Source organism: Melozone crissalis, unplaced genomic scaffold (assembly GCF_028551555.1).
Source record: "Melozone crissalis strain CALT ecotype California unplaced genomic scaffold, PUWL_Pcris_2 ptg000034l_1, whole genome shotgun sequence".
In the NCBI taxonomy this organism is placed as follows: Eukaryota; Metazoa; Chordata; class Aves; order Passeriformes; family Passerellidae; genus Melozone; species Melozone crissalis.
The window spans coordinates 23,496,804-23,509,114 of NW_026535812.1; positions in this window are offsets into that span (position 1 = coordinate 23,496,804).

Genomic DNA, 12,311 nt, shown 5'->3' on the forward strand with positions numbered 1-12,311 from the left:
TCAACTGTTTACCTAATTAAAAGATAAATTAGGGTTTGGAAATTTATTTGAAAATGTAATTTGATTGAAAAATGCCTTTGTTCTGCTCTGGGGCCTGTGCTGGGTGTGCATGGCAGTGATTGTCAGGGAAGGATCCATGACTCAGAGAACTTGCAGAAGAACAAGAGATACCTGTGAATAATCAACATGGAAAAATGTGGGGGGGAAATGGAAATTTAAATTATTTTCCTAGCAAGCTTTCTTTTGATTTCCAGAAAAAGGGAATACATTAAAACTGAAATGAAAATCTTAAAAATAAGTGTCTAAACATAGAGTGCTGCAAGGTGAATAGTCTTAGGGCTTATTTTAAACAGGTGGGAGGACCAGGCCTATGGAAATCACTGGGAAATGTGCACAGAAACGTCAATTTTAGCAACACTTGGCCATAATCCACATTTGCTAGAAATGTATTTAACTGCTGCAAACAGCTGTATGAGGGTATTAGGGTATGGCCTTTGACCTTTTCAAGGTAATAAAAGCAATATATCTATGTTTGGCCAATACAAACATGTAATCAGTGTAAGTTATTAGGCACAAAATCATGAGTAGAAAATACAGAGTTTGCTCCTCACAGCTTTTCAGCACCCAGGTACCTTGGCACAGGTGAGTGGAAGGAGCAGAAGCTGAGGTGCACAAATTGCCCTGACCCTGGCCTGTCTCACCATCTCTGTGCTCAGTGACACAGCCTCAAAAACCTTCCTTTACCTGAGGGCTTGGCAGGAGTGGAGGTGCTGCTGAAACTCTGCAGGATCAGAGGAAAGTCTTGGTGACCTGTCTCATGAAAATGACAGGGTTTGATTGCTCCTGTTAGCAGCAGTGGGTGTCTATCATTTGTTAATCAGTCTTTACTGAACACCACAGTGGAAAGGAAGAAATTGCAGATTTCACAGCTAAAAATAGGGGGAGATGTGGATGGAACCTCCTGGGTCTATACTGAGCTCTCACAGACCTGGAAAGGGGATGTAGATCACACCACCTCTGCAGAAGCAGCAGCTCTTCGCCCTCCATGCATCCTCTCCAAATTCCCCTGCACCTCTGCACCCCACAGCTTCCATGGGGAAGTTTTTTTCTGGTGCAGATGAGTAAATTCCAGCAGCTCTGGGGCTGCTGCAAAGAGAAATTGCTGAAGCTCTGGTGGAAACAAATTCCAGCTGGTTGTAATGAAGTGGTGCTCTGTCCAAGAAGGCTGGGCAGGAGCTGTGCCCCTGTGCCCAGGCAGGGAACAGAAGGATGCTACACGACAGCTTAGGACTTACTGCATTGCACAGATGTCACACACAAACCAGTACAATGTCCTCAGGGAGGGGGAAATCATTTTATGACCTATAAACCACACCAGAGAGCAAAATCAGAGGCCATTGCGGATAAGATGGAGGAAATGCTCACTGCTAAACTCCCAGTCTCATGTGCTGTCTGCTCATTCTGGGCTGGAGGACTGAATTTAGCAGCCCTGCCAAAATGACAGCGAGGAGATTGGAAGGATTGGAAGCTTGTCCCCCAGAGCTGGGGATGAGTTTGGCACTGCCCCTCTCACCCAGGGCCCTGCTGGGGACAGGCCCACAGTGTGCCATGGCCAGCACCTGCCAGAAGGTGCCAGGGCAGTGAGGGATTGAGGAAAAGCCTCGAGATTTTCCTCAGGGAGGAGAAAATAATTTTATGACCTATAAACCACACAAGAGAACAAAATCAGAGGCCATTGCGGATAAGATGGAGGAAATGCTCACTGCTAAACTCCCAGTCTCATGTGCTGTCTGCTCATTCTGGGCTGGAGGACTGAATTTAGCAGCCCTGCCAAAATGACAGCGAGGAGATTGAAGCTTGTCCCCCAGAGCTGGGGATGAGTTTGGCACTGCCCCTCTCACCCAGGGCTCTGCTGGGGACAGGGCCAGGGTGTGCCATGGCCAGCACCTGCCAGAAGGTGCCAGGGCAGTGAGGGATGGAGGAAAAGCCCCAAGCAGCAGCAGTGCTGTGGGAATCTGTCACGGTGACACCGGCGGTACGCAGAGTCCTGCATGCTAATGATTGGTTTACAATAAAAATTACTTCAAATGCTGGATCAGAAAAAGGATGGTTCAGTCCATCAAATCGCTGTCAGCTGCAAATTAGGCTGCCCATCCCTAGGCAATGGAGAACATAATTGGCTTTGTCCATGGCTGGGTTTATTTTTATCTGTTCTGTTAAAGTCAGGCTCTTGCCTCACTCGCACTGGCACAAACAGAGAAAAAAAGGCTTTGGTGCAGAAAGGCTTTTTTGCTCCTTCCACCTGCAAGAAATGGGGCAAGTTACCCTTGGAATGCCAAAATTAGCCAAGGATCCTTTGAGGGACTACTCTGTGTCACAGCCAGGTTACCTGCATGGGAGAAAGTAGGAGCAAATGGCATTTTGGTGAGAACAAATGGACTTCCAGGAGCCTTAGACTGAAACCACTTTCCAATCCAAGCAGCCAGGGCTCCAATCCAGTCCTTAGGGTTACACAAGAGAGGCTGGAGGAGGTGGGAACCAGAATCACAGTACCTCCAGAACCTGCTCTGATTCCCTGCAGACAGGATGGAGGTGCACACACCTCCCGCCTCCCTTCCCGGACTGATCATCCCCACCCCGCCAGGCTTCCTCCCAAAAGTGCTAATGTGGGACTGAAATAACCACCAGCACCCTTCCCTGGGGCTGGGGGAGGAGCTCAAACCCCTCTCTGTTTCTCCCAAAGTGCCAAGGATTCTGGTTTTTGCTGCTGGGAGCACCTGTGCCACAGGCTGGGTGTGGAAGGAGTCTCCATCCACAGCACCACTGCCAGACAGTCGATGTTGGGGAAGATGAAACAGAAAAGCCTTATAAATGTGATTGTCTGGCAAAAGACTTTGAGAATATGGAAACTATAAGCGAGATTGAAATGAAAGCAAGCTTTGAGATATTTTAGTTATTGAACAACAGGAAAACAATGGTGTGGCCCGACTGAAGGTGATCCCCTATTGATGGAACAACACCCTCTGCTTGCAGACAGCTCCAAGGGTCAGAGCAGACCCTGCCAGCTTCGCAGAAGGGGCCTAAAGAGGAGTTTTTAGGGTTTAACATGTAACACAGTATGGTGATGTAATGATTTTTATAGGCTGTATGGAAATGCTATAGGATTTGTATATTGTACTAGATTGGTTAGTGAGAATTAGAATATTCAACACAGAAGAAGATTTATTGTATTGGAACGAGAACTTCGGTCTCTTACCCTTTTACTCTCTCACCCTCTCATCCTCTCTACCCCTCTCTTTTCTCAGGCCTGCTCCAAGCTGTGGCTGGCAGCTCCCAGCAGGGCCCTGCACCCAGGCCCTTTGCAATAAACCCCAAATCCCAGCAGGGCCCTGCACCCAGGCCCTGTGCAATAAACCCCAAATCCCAGCAGGGCCCTGCACCCAGGCCCTGTGCAATAAACCGCAAATCCCAGCAGGGCCCTGCACCCAGGCCCTGTGCAATAAACCCCAAATCCCAGCAGGGCCCTGCACCCAGGCCCTGTGCAATAAACCGCAAATCCCAGCAGGGCCCTGCACCCAGGCCCTTTGCAATAAACCCCAAATCCCAGCAGGGCCCTGCACCCAGGCCCTGTGCAATAAACCCCAAATCCCAGCAGGGCCCTGCACCCAGGCCCTGTGCAATAAACCGCAAATCCCAGCAGGGCCCTGCACCCAGGCCCTGTGCAATAAACCCCAAATCCCAGCAGGGCCCTGCACCCAGGCCCTGTGCAATAAACCGCAAATCCCAGCAGGGCCCTGCACCCAGGCCCTGTGCAATAAACCCCAAATCCCACAGGGCCCTGCACCCAGGCCCTTTGCAATAAACCCCAAATCCCAGCAGGGCCCTGCACCCAGGCCCTTTGCAATAAACCCCAAATCCCACAGGGCCCTGCACCCAGGCCCTTTGCAATAAACCCCAAATCCCAGCAGGGCCTTGCACCCAGGCCCTTTGCAATATCCCAGAAGTTCCTGACCTGGCTGCAGAGATCTCTCATCTCCGTCCATCCCGACCATCCTACCCCCTGATGCTCCTACAGGTTGAGACTTTCCAGCTCTCCCTCAACTTCCTACCTCTATCTGTAAACTCCAAATATCCCTCTCTGCTCCCCTCCCTGTGCACAAGTTGCACACCATGCCCTTCCCTGGGTGCCTGAGCTTTGTTAGCACATTTCCCTGGCACTGCAGGGTACGGAGAGACTCCAAAAGGGAGAAAATCCACTGGAAAAAAAAAAAAATAAATATAGCTGGCTAAGTAGGAGGGGGAACAATGTCTGTCATCTTAACCTGTCTGTCATCCTAACCCAGAGAATTCTCTGCTCTACTTACTTGGCTCTGCCTTTATCCCCCTCCAACTTCAGGGCCTTTGAGCAGCACCTGGTTACCTGGGAAATCCTCTGCTGTGCTAAGCCCTGTGAGAAATAAGGGAATGCAGACAGAGGAAGGTTTAGTTAAACTTCATGTTGCACCAAGTACAAAAGATCTGTCTGTGAGCAACTCCTAGGATTGTGCTCATCAGCAAAGGCCAATAATTCAGAGTGACAACACTCTGGAGACCTCTCTAAGGTACAAATGGCTGGAAAGAATTAATAATTATTTACTGTCCACCTACTCCTCTAGGTTTGTGTCCCAGTTTGACCACTCTTGCCTTGCTGTATGTGCAGAAATTATGGCAGTGCCAGGAGATGCTGCTACTTGAAGTACGAAGCAAAGAATAAAAAAAAATGCTTAAGAAGTGGCATTAAATAATGATCAAGGCTTATAAGGAGCTAGTGAAAGGTAACATTGTTGTTATTGTAATTATTGTTGTTGTAGTTGTTGTTCTTGGCAGTGGTGATGATGATGAGTGCTGTTGTTTGTCATTATTATCGAGTAGGTGAAAATCACACAGAGCAAGAGGTTTGCATCTCATCCTGGGCTGGGAGGCAGCTCTGCCACTAACCTGGAGCCTTTATATTATTTCCAATAATATAAATATAAATTATATATATAATTGTTACATATATATATAATTTATTTCTAATCTAAATATAATATAATTTTATTTATGTAGAAATATAATTTATATATATAAAATTTATATATAATTTATATATATTTATATATATAATTATATATAAATTTCAATTTAAAATGGAAATATTTATATTTAAGTATAAAATTATAACATTTTATACTTTTACCATTATAAAATTATAATTTATTACAATTATTAATTGAATAATAATTTCTAGTATTCTAAAATAATAAAAATCATTCTGGCACACCAAAAATCCAGCTGTGACCTCAGCAAATCCAGCATGCTGAGGAATCCCAGGCTCTGTGCTCAGGGCTGCTGCAGATGGGCTGGGGAGGGTTTGCCCTGATAAGGCTCTCACGTGACACTCACTGCCTTTGGGTTGTCAGAGACAGTCCTGCAGATTAGTGTCCCCTGAAATCTCCCTAAGCAGCTCTAATGCCCTCAAATGTGCTTGCTGTGCCTCGCTGGGAAGGCTGCACGAGACCAAACATTAATTATTAGTGTAAAAATAGAATTTCTTGTAGTGATTCCCATCACCGCGCGCCGCTGAGAGCTTCGCTCCTTTCTCTGAAGTCTGGGAAGAAATTCAGGATGTGACCCTGCTCAAAACTGCAAAATGGAAAATCAGAATCAAAAGATTTTTACCTTTCTGTGTAACTGAATCCAGCTGGCCTCCTCCCACCCTGCCTTGCAGCCTTTTACAGATATGCAAATGGAGGGAAAGAAGTGGTGCTGTTTGCATCTGCATTGCACACCAAAAAAAACCAGAAAATGCCTCTGTTCTCACAGCTTTGCAGCAGTTTTCCCATTCTGCTGCTTTTTGTTTTGATCCAGCTCAACAGCACAATGTGGTTTAGTCATGTATTTAAAATGAAGGAATCAGTCTCTACCTGGGCAATCCTGAAAACTTTGACTTCTACAGGGTTTTCAGGATGCAGAAGAGCAAGGAGAGGTGGGAATGGAGCCCTGGCAGGCAGTTCCAGAGGGCCTCATCTCCCTTGTGTATTTAAGCTGGAAAATTGTTCAAGTTTGAGGGATTCTTCAGTGGCCTTCATGTAAGGCTGGCCCCAAATGGCTCCATCAGGAATGGATTCTTCCCAAAAAAACCCTACTGCTTAAATGGCAAAATAAAAGATTACAGTTTAAACAAAACAGTTTCACAACTTAACAATGCTATCTTTAAATATTAAATAAGCAAGAAATGAGATTTTGCACTAAATCCCACCCAAAGTCCCAAAGAAGTTGATGAAGCAGGGAGCTGGTTTAGCAGCTGACGTCCAATCCTAAAATCAGTTAGGGGATTATTTGGAGCACCAAATATTGGATCTGCCTTTATGGCTTCTTCAGAAAAAGAATGAAAATGGCCTGTTAAAATTAGTAACCTCTGGGAGAGCTGTACTAACAATTGAGCTGAATTTATTAGGCCCTGATAAGGAGTTGTAGGTTTGAAGAGGAACAATCACAGGTAGATTCACACACTGGTCACTGGCTGGAAGCTTTTGTGGGTAAAGTTTTTGTTTCTCCAGTGGCCTGCATAGAGGGAATCCTTGGTGGTAATAATAATAATAATAATAATAATAATAATAATAATGATCCTTATGTTGGAATATTTCCACCCTTCAGAGTAACCTCTGTGGGAAAGTGCAGAAGCCAGCTGGGAGGTGAAAACAGCTGCTGTAAACCTATTTTCATTGATTTTTTTTTTTTTTCCCTAAAAGGGTTAACACAATACAACACAATTAGCCTTGAATTATCCTGGATTTGTTGGATGTTTAGCTTGAAACATTCACATCCCCTTGGCTGCAGTGGCACCATTTCCCTTCAGCCTTTCACTTCACCCCTTGGTATCGCTCAGCAAGGAGGGAAGGACAAATCAGACAGCACCAGCTCGAAAATATGCTCAGAATTCAGCAGCCTGACTGCTGCTGACCACCCAGAGGACAGGTGTGACACAAATTTATGGGCTTGATTGTAAACCCATATCTGCTCATTTCATTTATGAGTCCATTACATGTTTTATTTTGACAGTTCCACCGCCGCGTTCCCGCAGTCTCCTGGCCATAAACTGCTCACAGTGGGATGTGGAGTTTATTATTTGGTGTGTGGGCACTGAGCACCCCACAAGCTGATGAACTATGGACAATTTATTCATTGGATTTTAAGCCCAGTTAAATCAACAGCTGAAAGGGAGCCTCGCTCACACTCTCTGCAACTGCAAACATTTGAAACTGTGAAAGCGGGGAGGAAATTGTTATGGATTTTACATTCCAACATTACGCTCCTGCCTAAGATTTTATCTCTATTCAGGAATCCCAATGCTCAGAGCTTGCTGTAAATCTGTTTATTTGAGATATTTTTCCCCAAAGTTGTGGTTTCTGGAAGGTGACTTCCCAAGGAGCTGGGATGTCCCAGCTATGCAGCCAGCCAGGGGGAGATGGATGGTGCAGAAGGAGAGAAAATGAATGGAAAATAAAAACCCTAAACACAAGGACCTTGAAAACTTGAAGATGTGCACAAATAATCCAACAATGCAGGTGTGCAGGCATGTGGGTGTTTGTGTATCCATATATCTATGTATATGCTTCCAAGAAAATGATTTTAGCCTATTCCATGAATTCAGGGCCTGGATACGAAACACCCAGAACATGAGTTAGCCATCTTGATCTAAAAACCTTCAATCCTTTCTTGTTACATTTTTGAAGTCATTGTTTCTATTGGAGTCTGGTTCCAAATCTGCTTTTTACTGGATTTTCCTCCTGTGTTTATTGACAATATATTTATTTTAAGGAGTGTAGTATATGGTCACAAACAATTTGTCCCTCAACATGAACAGCCGCAGGATTGTGGGGTTGTGACCTCCTTAGCCAGTCTCTGCCATCCTCTCCATCAAATATATTTGATATCAATCTTTCTATTTCCAAATTAAGACCAATTTCTTGTTCTCTCTCTGATGTTATTTGTAGAGAGCAAAATGTTCCCTTTACTTTTCAACATAATTTTGTATAATTCAAAAGTATTGTCGTTTTCCTTCCACTCTTCCATTCAGAGCCATCCTAATTTACTTTTTCCTGGATGAGTCTGACTTCCTAGACCTCTGATTCTCTTTGTGCATCCACATGCAATGACTTCCTGGATGCAGTGACCAAAAATGACAGTTCCCAAAATTCCCGGTGAAAGAAATTTGGTCTTTTGTAAAATTGCCAAAAGCCTTGGAATTAGAAAAAGAAAACCAGCAATTTTCCTCTTCAACAAAATTAGGGAAGGAATCAGGGAATTCCTGCATGTAAAGTAGCCACGATGTTTGATTTTTGATGGCAATTTCCAGAAGGATTCCTGGCTGGTGGGAAAGAGGGAGAGCAGCTCTCTTCCAGAGGTCACTCAGAGCTGGAGGCTGAGCAGGTACCTCAGCTTGTTCTGGCTCTCACAATTTCATAATTTTAGCATAAGAAAGATTATATCCTAAGTGCCTGCTAATGAGTTAATGCACCATGCACTGGAAACCCAAGAATTGCAGTGTGTGGTGTTAGGACAGAGCCACAAGTTCAGGCCCCAAACCTCTTTGGCCATTTTTAGAGGTGCATTAGTCCACAGCTTCCATTAGGGATAAGCGAAATGGGAGTGAGTCAGCTCATCCTGAACCTCCCAGCTGAGCCCATTTTGGATGGAAGGTCACCTTCTGTCATTGGGAGCAAAAACAAAATTGGGGCAAGACTTCAAGAGCAGAGCAGACATCATTGCCACCATCCCCTCCATGAGCGGTGAATTCCTTTTCCTATGAGATGAAAATGACTTTATCTCACTGCCTCTGAACAATCAGCTCTGTCTCCATGTCCTGGCTGTCCTCAAAGAGGAATCATGGAATCACAGACTGGTTTGGGTTGGAAAGGACCTCAAATCCCATCCAGTGCCACCCCTGCCATGGCAGGGACACCTTCTGGTGTCCCTGGTGCTCCAAGACCCAATGTCCAACCTGGCCTTGGGCACTGCCAGGGATCCAGGGAGAAGCTTTGGGGTGAGCTCAGAGTGGCCTGAAGGAACTGCAGGAAAGATAGAGAGAGACTTTGGAGAAGGGATGGAGGGACAGCACACAGGGAATGGCTTCCACTGAGCCAGAGTGGGGATTAAAATGTAACAGAAAGCACAGAATTGCCACAGCTGCTCTGGGCACCCTGTGCCAGGGTCTGCCCACCCTCACAGTGAAGAATTCTTCCCAATATCCCATCAATTCCTACTCTGGGTCAGTGGAAGCCATTCTCTGTGTCCTGCCCCTCCATCCCTTCTCCAAACTCTCTCTCCATCTTTCCTGCAGCTCCTCCAGGCCACCCTGAGCTCACTCCAAAACTTCTCCTCTCCAGGTGAACATCCTAGGTCTCCCAGCTTTTCCTCCCAGCAGAGCTGCTCCATCCCTCTCCTCATCCTGGAGCCTCCTGTGAACCATGGAGGAGTGGTGCTGCCAGGGATCTTAGTAAAAGGAGAAGCAACAGCAGTAAACAGAAAATTCTGGCACCGCTGGGCTGAACGGAAGTGGCACCACTGACATCACTAAAAGTAGGCTCAAGTCTGATCTGAAAAGCAATTTAGAATATGAGCATTTCTTTCCAAATGAGCAGTAAGTGCCTTCCTTCCCCCAGAATTCGGTGCTTTCTATTACATTTTAAATTGATTGGCTCTATGGGCCAGTCCAGGGGAATTGCCCTAGCATGATCTCGTCTGGCTCCTGTTTCTAATTCTGGCCACTCTAAATCCAGCTGCCCTGAAAATCCAGGCTGTTGCTTACAGCGCATACTGGAGGTTAATCTCCATTTTTGTGTACCCAGGCAAAATCCAGGAATTGGGATGTATGGAAGATTAGCCCACAAGGTGAAAAGCAAATGAAGCCAAAAGAGAAATTGCAATAGAAAATATCCACATGCAGAGTGTGGAGGTGTCAAAATAAACCACAACCATTATTCCTCAACAAGAATTCAAACAGGTTTTTTGCATTATCTAAGATTTTCTTAATGGGAACAATGAAGTTGCCATCTGAAGGTGTGTCCTGCCACCAGGGTCTGTGGGCAGTGGATGGAGAGATTCAGAAAACACAGTTCCAGCTCCATACTCTTCCTCTGTGTGGTCCATCTTCAGCCTCATTTAGGACATTAAAACCTCCACTTGGGCTGCCAGGCGACAAGGAGCGTCTCTGCTGAATAAAAAGGGTTAAAAAGGCTGCAGGATGTTGTGGTGATGGAGGAAAGGAGGTTGTGGACTCTTCTCCAGGTGACAGAACAAGAAGAAACAGCTTTTGCTTGTGCCAGGAGAGGTTTAGATCAGGTATTATGGAAAATTTCTTCTCCAAAAGGGTTGTCAAGCACTGGAAGAGGATGCTCAGGTGGCATCACCATTGCTGGAACTGAATAAAAAATGTCTTGGTGTCCATTAGGGGCATGTGTTAGTCCTGGGTTAATGGCTAGACTTGATGATCTTAGAGATCTTTTCCAAGTGGCTCCATGATTCTGAGATGTGGCTGCGGAACTCTGTGCAGGATGGGCAGGGCTGGGGGAGCCCTCCCAGGGCTGGAGGTGGCTCAGAACTCTCAATTTGGGTGGGACACATCACCCTGGGGCATTATTCTGCCTTGGATCCGTGCATGGAATTCCAGCTGCTGCCAGAGGAAGCTGTGTGTGCCCACCCAGGGCTGTGAATGAGCCCAGGAAAGGCCAAGGAGATGCTCATATATAAGTGGAGTGTGGAGGGTTTTTTTGACACTGGCTATAATAAATATCAGCACATTTAGAAAAAAATAATTGTGGGCTTAAAGGGAGGGAAAAAGCTATGGCTGAGTGTGGTTCACTAGAAGGAAATACCCCAGGCTGTTGAAACATTAGATAAAAAACTGATCTTGAAATGTCAGGAATCAGTGAGGATAACAACTGTCAATTTTTTCCAATAAAAGCTCCCTTTTATTTTGCCTACTTTTCTCTTTTATTTTTTAATAGCTATCCATTAAAAATGCTGTACTCACAATTTGCTGGTATTTGCTGCTCTGTTTTAATGCTGTCTATTAGTTCTTCCCTCCTTTCCTTTTAATATCTACACATATCATCAAATGCTGGGCAAAATTTCTCTGATAAAAAAAAAAAATCCCATGAGTGGAAAAAAAAAATCCCAAGCAATTACAAATAACTTGCTACTGAGGGCATGGCTGGGCTTTCTGTGCTCCAGTGTCCCATTGAGTTTCAAGTAGCTGAGGACACTTTTATATTAGAAATAATCCATGTTAATTTCATGTGGTGCATTGTTATTTCTCAACTTCATCAGAAAATAGCACAACTGTCCTAAAAAAATAAAAAAAAATCAAGTTATGCCTTAATAAATAACTGATAATGAGGGTGCTGAGAAAAAATTGTGGCCAGGAAGATCAGTTTGACATGAGCTACTCCAGCCTGAAGGATTCCAGCTGGAAAAGCCCAGTTTAAAATTCTGACACTTCCTCCATTTCATGTGCACTCAGCAATGCTCATGCAGCTCAGATAATCCGTGCCTGTACTTCATGTATGGCGTGGCAAATGCCAGCAGTGTGTGGAAAACAGGATCCAGGCTGCAGCAGAGCAGCCAGAACGGGATGAAGGGAGCTCAGCAGCACCTGAGCCTTGGGCTGAGCTCTCCCAGGGCAAACAGGAGCCTCCAGCAGCCAGAGGAACTCTGCAGGGGCTTGAGGGGGACAGGAAAACCCCAAGCAACCAATTTGGGGACCCCTTGGAGCGAGGCTGAGCTGTTGGTACAACAGCAAGAGAGGTCGTGGTCCCTACAACACCCCTGGGACAATGTGACAGGGATTTAACAGAAATAGTCTCCTCCAGAACAGGGCTAGAGGTAAATTCCAGCTGATGACTCTGTTTCTCTGTCTGTGTTTGATAAATTAATTAAGGAACAGAGAGGGAATAAGAAAAGTGAAGCCTCATAAGCTGCTTCACTAACTGCTGCACAGAGAAGACTCTCAATTCTCATTTTCCTCTATCAAAAACACTAACATTTCTTCTTCTTCAATAATTTCTAATATAAAATCCCAAGAATATTTGAAAAGCTCTCTAAAAATAAAACAGGGAAGGGAAACCTCACTATTGAATATGAAGAAACTATAGAAATCTCATGGGGACAAGGAGAGGGGTCATTGGAGCAGGGAAGGAGGTTAAGCTGAGCTTTGAGCCCAGTCTAATGGCATGAGCCTCTTGCCGCCTGTGCAGCTGGGAGTGTCTCTGCCCAGGGCCACTCTCAGT